Source organism: Mirounga leonina, unplaced genomic scaffold, assembly GCF_011800145.1.
Source record: "Mirounga leonina isolate KUSES-001 unplaced genomic scaffold, KU_Mleo_1.0 Mir_176, whole genome shotgun sequence".
Taxonomy (NCBI): Eukaryota; Metazoa; Chordata; class Mammalia; order Carnivora; family Phocidae; genus Mirounga; species Mirounga leonina.
The window spans coordinates 23,942,916-23,956,158 of NW_023270454.1; positions in this window are offsets into that span (position 1 = coordinate 23,942,916).

The following is a 13,243-nucleotide window of genomic DNA, read 5'->3' on the forward strand; positions in this document are numbered from 1 at the left end:
GCTTGTTTTTAAGTTTTGATTTCTTAACCTTGAGGCACTTATGAGAATTGACCCTGGCTTAGGTTTCGTTTTGCTTATATAGGTTGCCAGGGTATTAGAGTCACCTTAATCTAATGGCCTCCTTGTTTAATTACCTTAACAGCACCTAACCTCAGTCCAGGGGCAAATGGAAACCTGAGGCTAACCAGTTTACACACATGAAAATGCAGAAAGAAAAGTGATTAATAAAAACAAAATGCCATACCTATCACAAATACTCATATTTTTGATTTTTAAAGAAATACTTCTCAATAGCCAATAACATTCTAGGCCATATGTGTGCAATATTTTACATATACTAATTATTTTAATGACATACAACAAATGGATGTATCCTACCATCCTATCGCATATTGTTTTTCAGTACTCCCTAGTTGTCACAGCATTTTTCTCATTTGCAATTCATAACTTCAAGAATTATAGCGCTTATTTTTAGCTGCAAGCATTGAGGCTCAGAGAGGCATAGGTCATAGAATTATTACAAGGAGAAATCAGAAAAATCTCAGCTTTTATGAAATCTAATTTAGTGCTCTTTACATCTATCCCTAGAGAAAGATTGTGTAATTCTGCTTTTAAAAATAGTATTATCTTAGGCATCTCATAGAATTTCTTAGTCTGAGGTCTGTAATGTGTATCTCAAACAAAAAATAGAGGAAAAGGATTGTCTTTCTGCTCTATAGGATTATTAAAAGAATTAAGTAACCATTACTTAAAAGATTTAAAAAAATTAAAATGAAATAAAGTTATTTTATATAAGGTTTACAGGTGCATAACATGGTATTTTTTGTAGTGTTAGCTGACTACTCTTAATATTCATTTCTTCTTTATTTCATAAAAATAAAATCCTGTTTTTTAGCTGTTTAGAAATAAATGCAGAAAGAGTAGTAAAATTAGAATGTCAGCAATTTGTAATCTCTGACAAAATAGTAAACCTAGGCAATAATCTTCAACGCCTGCCAATACCTTTATGTTGAAGACTGCCAGAAAGATTTATATTGGAAAAGAGAGGCTGACAACACCTGAATTCTTTCCAAAAATTGAACCTGAATTTTATCTATGTAAAAGTGTACAGAAAATATGGAACGTAGGAAACAGGTACCTCGGGTTTTTTGCCATTTGAAAAATCTAAAATATGGAAAATTCTCCAAAACAACCTACCTAGTTTCTTTAACAAAGTGTTTTTTCCCCCAAAGTTTTTTTTTTTTTAAGAGAGGTAGAACCTACAGATTAAAAATAATAAGCATGTTAATCACATGCAAAATGTGGGCCTTGTTTTGATTATGAATTGAACAAATCAACTGTAAAAATATAAAATCAGGGAAATTTGAATAGTGACCAAATATTTGATAATGTTAGTGATTATTGCTAACTTTTTTTTATTGTGATAATGTGTTATGTTTATGTTTAAAGAAAAGTATTTTTATCTTTTAGAGGTATGTACTGAAGCATTTATAGATTAGAAGGTATGATGTGTACTTGTGTTTTAAATCTATATGTAGGGAAGGACTGATTGGGTATATGTAGAATAAAATAGGCTGGACCATAAATTATTAATTGTTTAAGCTCAGTAATGGGTACATACCCATTTATTTCTTTCCTTATTATATATTTAAAATTTTCCTTATTGAAAATTAAAACTCAAAAAAAGAAAAGAAACCTAAAAATAAATCTGTTTAAATTTTTTAAGCCCGCTTTCATTTTATTTTTATTATTGTTTTTAAAGAGTTATTTATTTATTTGAGAGAGAGAGAACCCACATGAGCAGGGGGAGGGGCCAAAGGAGAGGGGGAGAGAGAATCCCAAGCAGACTTCCTGCTCACTGAGGAGCCTGACAAGTGGCGCTGGATCTCAGGACCCTGAGATCTTGACCTGAGCTGAAATCAAGAGTTGGATGCTTAACTTATTGAGCCACCCAGGTGCCCCAATCCTACTTTTAAATAATTCATGGGTCAAATAATTTTATCTAAATGAAAAGGAAAATATTAATGTAAAAACATGTGGGATTTTATTGTATTAAGGAAATGTGATAGCCATGTATGCTTACAGTAAATAAATAAAAGACTAAAATTTAATGAACTAAAATTCCAGTTGAATTAGTTAAGAAAATAATAAAAGAATAAACTCAAATGATGTGTAAAATAGTGAGAGTAAATATAAAAAATAAGGAAATGGAAAACAATGATGCAATGGATATCAAGAGTATATAAATATAAGCTCTCAATAGATGATTACAATTTCTTGGCAAATTAGGAATAAAAGGGCATTTCTTTAATTTGATAAAGTCAATCTACCAAAAACCTACAGCAAAGTATTAATCGTAATATGAAAACATCATGAGTGATCCCTTTAAAATCAGGAACTAGGTGAGCATATATCACTGTTTGCAGACAATATTGATCTGGAAGGTCATAGCTATGTCAGTAATATAGAAAAATAAATCAAAAGAGTAAGTATTTGAAAGGAAGAAACTATACCCTTCTTATTCACAGATAATATGCTTATTTACAAAGAAAACCCAAAATTGTATACAGAAGAAATACTTGAATTAATAATAGATTTTAGAAAGATGTGGAAGAAATGTGCTTACTGAAATTCATTTGCTTCTAACTGTGGGATTTACAGGTTTGTGTAGTGATTCAGAGGTCTGAGTGAAGTTTCCTAGCTTTTCTCAATCTGTATGAGGTCAGACATTAAAGCTGAACTTCACTGACACTGAATGCAGCTCTCACCATCTAATCTTTAAAAGAGGAGGTGTTAACATTGACTGCATGTTAGAATCACTTGGGAGCTCTCAAGATTTCTGGTGCCTAGGTTTCACCTCCCTTTAATTGGTCTGTGTTACACTCTGAGCATCAGGATTTTAAAAGCTCTCGGATTCTATCATGCAGTTTAATTGAGATCTGCTTTGAGAAGCAAGTTGGAAGTAAACAATTTCAGTACCTCTCCTCTAACCTCAGGACTTCTGCCCAAGATGCTTGGCTTGTAGTGCTTATCTTCATATTGTGCTCAAGGATTTCATGTGCAATGGCTCAATTTATCTGAGTTGTACTAGGACTTCAGCTTAGTTTGAGGCATATCTGAACTAAAGTGTTGAAGTTTATTTGTTCCTTAGTGCAGCATTTACCCCAAACCCCTGATGATTAGGGTTATTTATTAAAGATACACATTTCTAGACCATTTTCCAGACTGAAGGATGGAGGGGTTTGGGAAGATGCTTTTCAAATGAGAGCCCCAAATTCTTCTTATAATCAAGTAAATTAAAGAAAATGCCACATAAATGAAGCCATTAACACTATTAAATTTTAGTTTATACTTTACCATCTTATTTATCTATTTTATTGATAAAACAAGTAAAGTTTTGTTTTCTATGAGGAAACATACTTATCTTTATTTACTTAAAAAGGTACATGAGGACATAGAGGCATCCTAGTCCTTGTGATGTCCTCCAAAGACAGAACAGTCTTGAACTCATGACAAATTTTGCTTCCCCAGGACAAGGAAAGACAAGACATCACCATCATGGCTTTGGATAAACAATGGCTTTAAATCATAAGTTTTGTAAAGATTATTATATTCAAGCAAAATGCCCAAAATGTTTATTTAAATGGCCTGTAAACAATATTCCAGTATGAATTATAACCTTAGCAATAGGAAGTATCAGACAATGGTGACCTACTTTAAACATTTTATTTTAAGAAAGCCTAAAGTTGGCTGGCTTTAACTACAGGAGAAAAGAAAACCAGGTAATTGCTGTTAGAGCAAGTGTTCATTCTGATTCCTGATAGAGATTTCAATTACATTAAACTGTTTTCAATCTGTTATTAGAGTAACATTATGAAATTCACTAATACATATGCAAATATATGTAAGTACATATTTCAAAGCATTGGATTTGAATGAGAATGTTTCATTTTAATTGGATTTTGTGATACCTATATGCTAGAGAAATGTCTACATGAATGTTTCAGCTAACATGTAAATCTCATATTGTGTGAAAACAACTGACAATTTTTAAAGCACCAGGTATACTTGGAGCTAAAAATATGTGTCAGTTATAAGAAATTATAGTAGTTTGGGTGTACATAGGTCTTGAATAGTGCAATATCTCTGGTCTCTGAAATAAGTTTTATATCACAAAAAAGATGCTTTGAATAGGGTGAAAATATCACCCAAGATGTTAAAGACTAATACTGCTTTTCCAGAGCTAAATATCTCTTTATTAGGTAATGTGAGAACCATTCATTCTGCTAAAATGGTTCTTTAGGATACAATCTGAAATAAGTCTAATTGTTCCAAACATGAAACTCTTTAATGGTTTTAGGAGGAATTAAATGCATTGGGCAAGAGGGAATTTAGGTGAAAAGACTTGTTTTTTTCCTCTAAGTGAAATATATTGTGAAGATACTGGAAATGCTTGCATAGCTCTGTTAATGAAACTGCTCCTTCAAAGAAACAGCTATGAATTAGGTCAGAGCCATAGGCATATTTTGCCAACCTACTAAATAAGTGTTTTTAATATTGGAAAAGAAGTTAGTGCACTGAAACAAACAAACAAAAACCATGAAGCCAAGAGAAATAGAGGACCTTATGGATTTTTATCTTTGATGGCAGTGCTTTTAAGTTTCTGATTTTTTATTTCTTATATAATTGACTAAGTGATTTTACAGGTAAAATGAAATGTAAATATGCATGTCTAGATAAGTTGGGGAATTTCTCCAATTATCTTTCCTATGAAATTTGTAATTTTAGTGTGTATGTATGCATAAATGTATGTGTATACATATGACTATATGATATATATGAGTATATGTTGTTAGAAGGCTGAAGCTGAAGTTTAAAATATGTATGTAATTTGAAAATCGAGAGCAAGAAGCTTCTCAATGACTATTTGCCCCTAAATTTACATTGATTCACTTAATGTAGAGTATTCCATTCATTCACATTATGGACTTGCTGTGCTAATTAAAAGAAATATATGTATATTGATTTCTTGGAATGCACATGTGTCATTGCTGCTTTTAGGGAAAATATATGGCAGTACCGTTAGAAAAATCAAATAAGTTTCAAAGACCTTTTTATTAGTAACGGTATTTTTAAATTGGGTGGTTTGAAGGTACATTGACTTTTTAGAATAAGAGGAGATCATTTATTGTACTACAGGAGTGTGTAATGCCCTTTTGGCTTCAGTTTGTATCTTACCCTACAATTTTAGATACATAGGAGACAATGTTGATTTGTCTCCTATGTATCTAGGAAATGGAGAATGGAGGAGGAAAGAGTGACTGCAAAATATTAAGCTTCATGTAATAGTTACTGGTTTGTCATGAGAATGAGATAACAATGTGGGCGAAACACAGAGTAGGCAGTCAATAAAGGCTAGTTGTATTGGTTTTATTCACAATACCAGATTTAGCTAACTTCTGGTTTCCACATATATGTTTGTCAAAACAAGAATCCTGTGAAACTGCAGCTAGATCCATTCAAACCTCTTGCTACAAGTAAACAGGAAAAAAAAAAAAAGAAACGAAATGGTAGCTGGGTTACCATTTATGGGCTAAAAATGGCATTTGTTCCGGAAATAAGAAATGAATTGATAGGGGTGTCTCAGTTGGTTAATGTCTGCCTTCAGCTAAGGTCATGATCCCTGGGATGAGCCCTGTGTCCAGCTCCCTGCTCACTGGGGAGTCTCCTTTTCCCTCTCCCTCTGCCTTCTTCCCTGCTCATGCATGCACTCTCTTTCAAATAAATAAATAAAATCTTAAAAAATAAATGAATTAATAGGGAAAGCAACAGAAATGAGGAATACCGTTGTGTAAAGGACAGACCTCTGTGTCAGAGTAAACAGTTGGGGACTGTGTTCCAATGTAGAAAAAATGTAGGGGGAAATATAAAAAAAAGAGAAGTAATGACAGTATACTTGATATGATAACAGATACAAAATAGGGTAGTTAGGATAAAATGTACTCATTTAATAAAAAAAGATAAAGCACAATCAACATTGTATTCATTTCAAGGAATAGATACTTATTCTGACTTTAAAGGAACGAATTCAGAATATATGGTTCTCTGGATATATCATTTGAAACTATTTTAGTGAGATCAATATGTATTACTAAAGTAATTTTGACACTATGGGCAGATGAGTTTAGTTGGATGACAAATAACTGCATTTCAGAATACATCTGCTTTGCTTATTAGGTATTATGTATTAATGTAGTGGTCAAGAAAGTTCAAGAAAGAGACAAGATAACGACAGAATAGCTTGAAGTACTTTGCACAAGAAGGGTAGCATCTGAATATCTTAATATTACAATAGAACCGACGATCCTCAGAGCATTTGTTTCTGTAATCTTTATAGCAGGGATAATCTTAGGTATAGGAATTTAAAGACAATGTTTTCTTTGTATACATCTAGCAAAATGGATTTTCACGGATGGCCTGAGCTAGTGCAGAGGAATTTTTATTGTTTGGTAAATCATCTGATTTCAGTCACCAAATTCTGTTGCTTTACTTTTATTCCCAACAAAAAAAATTTTTTTTTTTCTATCAGAAACATTTATTGATGTGCTCTTTGCAGTCACTTTATTCCTAAATTTCAGAAACTTTTTTATTATATTCTAACCATTATACTAAGATTATCAACTGGTATTGTTTTTTTAATTTTTAAAAACTTTTTTTTTTTTTAAAGATATTATTTATTTATTTGACAGAGAGAGGCATAGCAAGAGAGGGAACACAAGCAGGGGGAGTGGGAGAGGGAGAAGCAGGCTTCCCACTGAGCAAGGAGCCCAGTGCGGGGCCTCAATCCCAGCACTCTGGGATCATGACCTGAACCAAAGGCAGATGCTTAACCGACTGAGCCACCCAGGCACCCCTGGTATTGTTTTTTTAAATGAAAATTTATTATTTTTTCATTCAAGAAGCTATCATGCTATATTAAAGGCATTAAAAGAACTATAAATAATGGAGAATGAAAGAGCAGTATAAACCTAAGGATCCTGTCACAATAATATCCTTAAATGAAAAAATGAACTGAAGCTCAAGGAAAAAATACTTTCCTCCATTAAAAAAAAAGTCTTTCATGTTATATTTAATGTTAAAATGGACAACTAGGAACATGTTGATCCACTGATTTGAAATAAGGCTGAAGATAAAAAGATCCACTTCTATTTTGTTTTCATCTTCTAAAAACGAGAGAATTTATCTTCAAATCTGGAAATATATTACAAGGAATTCAAAGAGCAAACTGCTTTCTGAAAGGTGAAGAGCCATTAGGGAAGAGCACAGATGCTTTTAAAAATTAATTTACTTTTGAGGCTTGTTCAATTTATATTACACAGTACTGGAATAATTTACAGATATTGCTCACTGTTGAACATCCTTGAGAAATCATGAAAAGGAAAAGAGATTCTAAAATATAGAAGATTCCATTATCTTAATTTTTTAAATAACATTATGAATTGGATTTTCTAAAGTTAGAGGGAAGTGAACTTGCTGTAAACTCTTCCTTTTTTTATTATAAGACTCTTCTAGTTTGAATTATGCAGTGTGTTCTGTTTATGCATTATCTTCAGAATATTTTTCCTATATTCCAGGCACACCACAATACTTTTATTTCTTAAAACGAAATATACATCCATTTACATTGTCATGCTTGTTCTGTAAGGTACTTAGTTTTTTTTAAAGATTTTATTTATTTATTTGACAGAGAGAGAGAGCGAGAGAGGGAGAGGGAACACAAGCAGGGGGAACGGCAGGCAGAGGGAGAGGGAGACATAGGCTTCCCATTGAGCAGGGAGCCAGAAGCAGAGTTCTGATCCCAGGACCCTGGGATCATGAATTGAGGCAAAGGCAGACGGGTAACCAACTGAACCACTCAGCCGCTCCTGTAAGGTACTTATTAAGGAATAACATGCATAGAAGTTACAAATAAATTGTATAATGATCAATTTTTAAAATTCCTCTTAGTCATGGTAAGCACAACTAGAACAATAGACGAAGTTCTCATCTCTGTAGAAGTACCTCTTTTCAGTTTCTTTTCTCCCCAAAAAGTCACCACTATGGCAACTTCTAAAATCAAATAGTAGTTTTTCAGGTATTTTTGAACTTTATATATATGCATTATGGTCTCTTTTGTGCCTGGCATTTATTATTTCAACATTTCAGTTATGAAGTTCATCCATATTTATGTAGAAATTGTAGTTTTAAATTTTTTCTTGCTGTATCACATTCCAGTATGTGAATATATCACCATTTATATATCCATTCTCAGTTAGACATTTTGGAAGTTTAAAGTTTGGCACTATTATGTGTAGTTCTATAAAATTTCTAATGTATCACTATGTATCTGCTGAATTGTATATGCATTTCAGTTGGCTATAAACCTAGAAATGGAATTACTGGGTAATAAAGTATATGTGTTACACTCTACTAGATATTGCCAAACAAATTACAAAGTAGTTGTATTCTCACTAGCGGTATATGAGAGTTTAAATAGCCCCAATCCTTTATAGCACTTTGGTATATTACATTATTTATTTATTTTTTTAAGTTTAGGCATTTTTTTTTTTTTTTGTTTTGAGGGGGGCTTATGTTTGGCATTTCACTGTAGTTTTATGGTTCTTTTTTCTCTGAAAATTAATGAAGGTGAGCAATTTTTCATTATTCATTGTCCATTTAGATACACATTATTATAAAGAGCCTGTGCAAATCTGTTGTTCATATTTCTATGGATTTTCTGCTTTTTTCCTATTGATTCATATAAGTTCTTTATATATTTTGCATTTAACCCATAGCAAAATTTGGGAAGAGTTATCTATAATATTGAATCTTTTATTTCATGAACATTGTATAATCCCTCTATATTTTTAGATTATTTAAATTTTCTCAACAATGCTTTGCAGTTTTCAGTGTAGAAGCCTTGGGTATTTTTATTAGTTTTATTCCTCTGTATTTGATGTTCTTGATACTACTGAAATGGTAGTTTTATGAATTTCATGTTGTATTTGTTGCTGGAGCATAGGAATTCTTTTTACATATTTACCTTGTATGCTAACTTTGTAATCCAGAGATTTTGCTTAATTTTACTTAGTGATTCTAATAGTTTTCCCAAAGATTCCTTTGGATTTTCTAACAATACAATATTATATGTAAACAATGACAGTTTTATTATTTCTTTGCCAGTCTTATGCTATTTCAATTTCTTACCTCATTGAATATATTAAAAACTCCAGTACAATGTTTTATCTAAGATTAAGAGAATGTCCTTATCTCATTTTCAAAATCAAGAGGAAATTTTTTATTTCACAATTAGGTGTGATGTTTACTGTAGCCTTTTTTTTTTTTTTAAGATTTTATTTATTCGACAGAGAGAGAGAGAGGGAGAGCACATACAAGCAGGGGGAGCAGCAGAGGGAGAGGGAGAAGCAGGCTTCCTGCTGAGCAGGGATCCCAGCGCTGGGCTCAATCCCAGGATGCTGGGATTACGACCTGAGATGAATGCAGACGCTTAACCAACTGAGCCACCTAGGTGCCCCTACTGTAGGCTTTTTGTAGTCATTTCCATTTTTAGTTTGCTAAGTTTTTTTTTTTTTTTTTAATGAGTGCTAATTGAATTTTATCTGATCTTTCCTGGATCCCTAGATGTGAGCATTTTATTTTTCTTCTTTTATTTTTGTTAATGTGCTGTTAGATTGATTTTTTTTTTTAACAGCTCTACTAAGATTTATTTCACATACAAGTGTACAATTAATTGGTCTTCAGTATATTCAGAGTTGTGCAGTTACTACCACAATCAATTTTACAACATTTCCATCACCCCAAAAAGAAACCCTGTATGCATTAGCAGTCACTCTTCATTTTCCTGCCCCACACAATCCTGTATGCCCTAGGCCTATGCCCCCAATAAAATAATTTTGTCTCTACAGATATGCTTATTTTGGGGCTTTCATATAAATAGGATCATACACATATCGTATGTGACTGGATTTTTTCTTTTAGCACAATTTTTTAGGGCTGATCCATGTTGTAGCATGTATCAGCCCTTCATTTTTAATGCCAAATAATACCCCACTCTGTGGATATATCACTTTGTTTATCCAGCAGCTGGTGGGCATTTGCCGTGTGTCCACTTTTTGACTATTATGAAATACTGTTAGGAATATTTGTGTACAGTCTTTGTGTGAAAGTATATTTTCATTCCTTTTGGGTATATATGTAGGAATTGCTTTTTTTTTTTTTTTTTTTTTTTTTAAGTAGGCTCCGTACCTACTGGGGCTTGAACTCAGGACCCTGAGATCAAGATCTGAGCTAAGATCAAGAGTCAGACACTTAATTGACTAACCCACCCAGGCACCCTGAAAGTGCTTGGTTTTATGGATCTTGTATGTTTGGGAACTGCGAAACTGTTCTCCAGGGTGACTGCATCATGTTAAATTCCTCCAATGGATGGATAAGGGGTATGGAGTCTCCACATCCTTGCCAGAGCTTGATATTATCTGTCATTTTTGTTATAGCCATCCTAGTAGGTATCGTAGTAGGTAGTGAGAAGTGGTAGTTCACTGTGGTTTTTGAGTTGTGTTTCCCTCCTGATTAATGATGCCTGGCTTCTTTTCAAGTACTTACTGATTTTTATATCTTCTTTGGATAAATGTCCATTTTTAATTGGGTTTTTGTCTTTTTTTGCTCTTGTTATCAGGATACAATCCTTTATCAGATATGTGATTTGAGAGTATTTTCTGCCATTCTGTGGGTTGTATTTTCAGTTTCTTTATAGTGTCCTTTGACATACAAAGTTTTTAATTTTCATAAGACCAATTTGTTTATTTTTCCTTTGGTTACTGGTGGATTTTGTGTTATATCTAAGAAGGCTTTGCCTAACTTGACAATGTGAAGATTTATACTTGCCATATTGTCTCTGCTGAAGAATGTTCCATTTGTACTTTTCATTTCTTTGCTCAAATGTATTCATAATTCCTGTCAACCTAAAAACAAGAAACTAGTTCAAGAAGAAAACATTTATTTGGCATAAAAAAATTACAATTCAGGATACACATGTTTAGGTAGAAACCCAAATTAAACCTAATTAAAGGAAGTGGACTCAAGTTTTTTATGGAAAAGAAAGATTAGGTAAGTTTTTAAGAAGAGTTCATTGGGGATGACAATCAGGGCTAGAATTGTACTTCATTCATTGGTCAGATGAAGTGATCATTAGGCAAAAGTTTACTTTTATCAGTCTTTTCATAGAGGATTTTTTCGTTCTTGCCAACATCTTTCAATATTGGTGGTTTGGCTCAGTTCAAAATTTAGAAAACAGGACTTGCAAGGCAGTTCCTCTAATATGGCTCTTCCAGCTCTTTTTAAAATGACTCTACCTATGTCATTTTTGACATTCTTTTGTTTTGGTATTGTAAATGGAATTTTATTAATTTCATTTTCAGATTGTTCCTTGTCAATGCATAGGATTTTAATTGATATTTGTGTGTTGATTTTTCATCCTGCCACTTTGCTGAACCCATTTATTAGCTCTAATAATTTTTTGTGAATATGATTTTTCTATGTATAACATTATGTTCTTATACAAATAGAGATAGTTTTACTTCTTCCTTTCTAATATGTGAGGGGAAAATTCTTTTCCATCCTCAAGGTCTTCCAGCTGGACTAAGAATTAAGTATACATGAGACAATTAACAGGAGAAAAAATCCAAAATTTTATTATATGTGCATGGAGGCCCTATTATGAAGTTGAGACCTATAAAGATGACCAAGGCAGGCAGTTTTTATACTTTTTAGACAGAGGCAATAAATCTGTGAAGAATTGACAGGACAAAGAAAACTTAATTTTGGGAGCTTCAGTTGGTAAGAAATTCTAAACAGAATTTGGGCTATGGTAGTAAATTAGTAAAAAGTAACAAGGATTATTTGTACAGCCTTCCCTGTTCTGAATTTCCCATCTCTGGTGATAAGGGTGTCTCTTTACCTCCTGGTTTGGGGAAGGTACCTTTCACAAGGGGGAATTTATTTGCTGCTTTCAGGGGGGCAGGAGGAGAGTCTGAGTGTCCTTGTATAGGCTGTCTCTTAGGTAACCTTTATTTAAACTAATCAGTATGCCAGAGTGGCACATTTTGGGGCAGCCAGCTCTTGGCCCCTGCATATGCATACTTGTTATTTATTTTTCTTTTCTAATTACCCTGACTAGAACCTCCAGAAAGGTTTTTTTTTGGTTTTTTTTGAGATTTTATTTATTTATTAGAGAGAGAGAGAGCACGTGTGTGCTTGTTAACTCACTGGAGCAGGGGGAGGGACAGAAGGAGGAGCAGAGGGAGAGGTAGAAGCAGACACCCCACTGAGCAGGGAGCACTATGTGGGGCTCAATCACAGGACCCTAAGACCATGACCTGAGCCGAAGCCAGACACTTCACTGACTGAGCCACACAGGTGCCCCCTCCAGAAAGTTTTGATTAGAAGTGGTAGAATAGACATTCTTGTCCTGTTCCTGTTTTAGGGGAAAATCATTCATTCTTTCATCATTAAGTAAGGTGTTAGCTGCGGTTTTCTAAATATGCCCTTTATCAGGTTGAGGAAGTTCTCTTTTCTTTGTAGTTATGTATTTTTATCATGAAAGGTAGTAGGATTTTGTCAAATGCTTTTTCTACATCTATTGAGATGATCACGTGTCTTTTTTCCTTTAGTCTATTAGTAATGGTATATTATATTGATTACCTTATGTTGAAGTAGTGTTGCTTTCCTAGCATAAATCCCATTTGATAATGGTATATAATCCTTGTATGCTGCTGGGTTCAATTTGCTAGTAATTTTGAGGATTTGTGTGTCTATATTTGTAAGAGATATGGTCTGTAGTTTTTTGTGGTATCTTTGTCTGCGATATCTTTGGTGCCAGGATAATACTGACCTTAAAGAATAGTTAGGAAATATTTTTTTTCCTCTACCACTTATTATGAGTGATTGAGAATAATTGGTGTAAATTCTTCTTTTATAGGGATACCTGTGATTACATTTAGGATCTCCCAGAAGATAATACAGGATATGCTGGATTTCTTTCAGCAGGAATGACTCCATATATAACTTTACATTTGGTGCATCTGTGGGAGAAGAGGAGTTTAGGAGCCTCCTATGTTACCATCTTTGCAGCTACTCCTGTTTAGATGTTGATATTGTAATTCTCATGATATTGAGGGTTGGATTT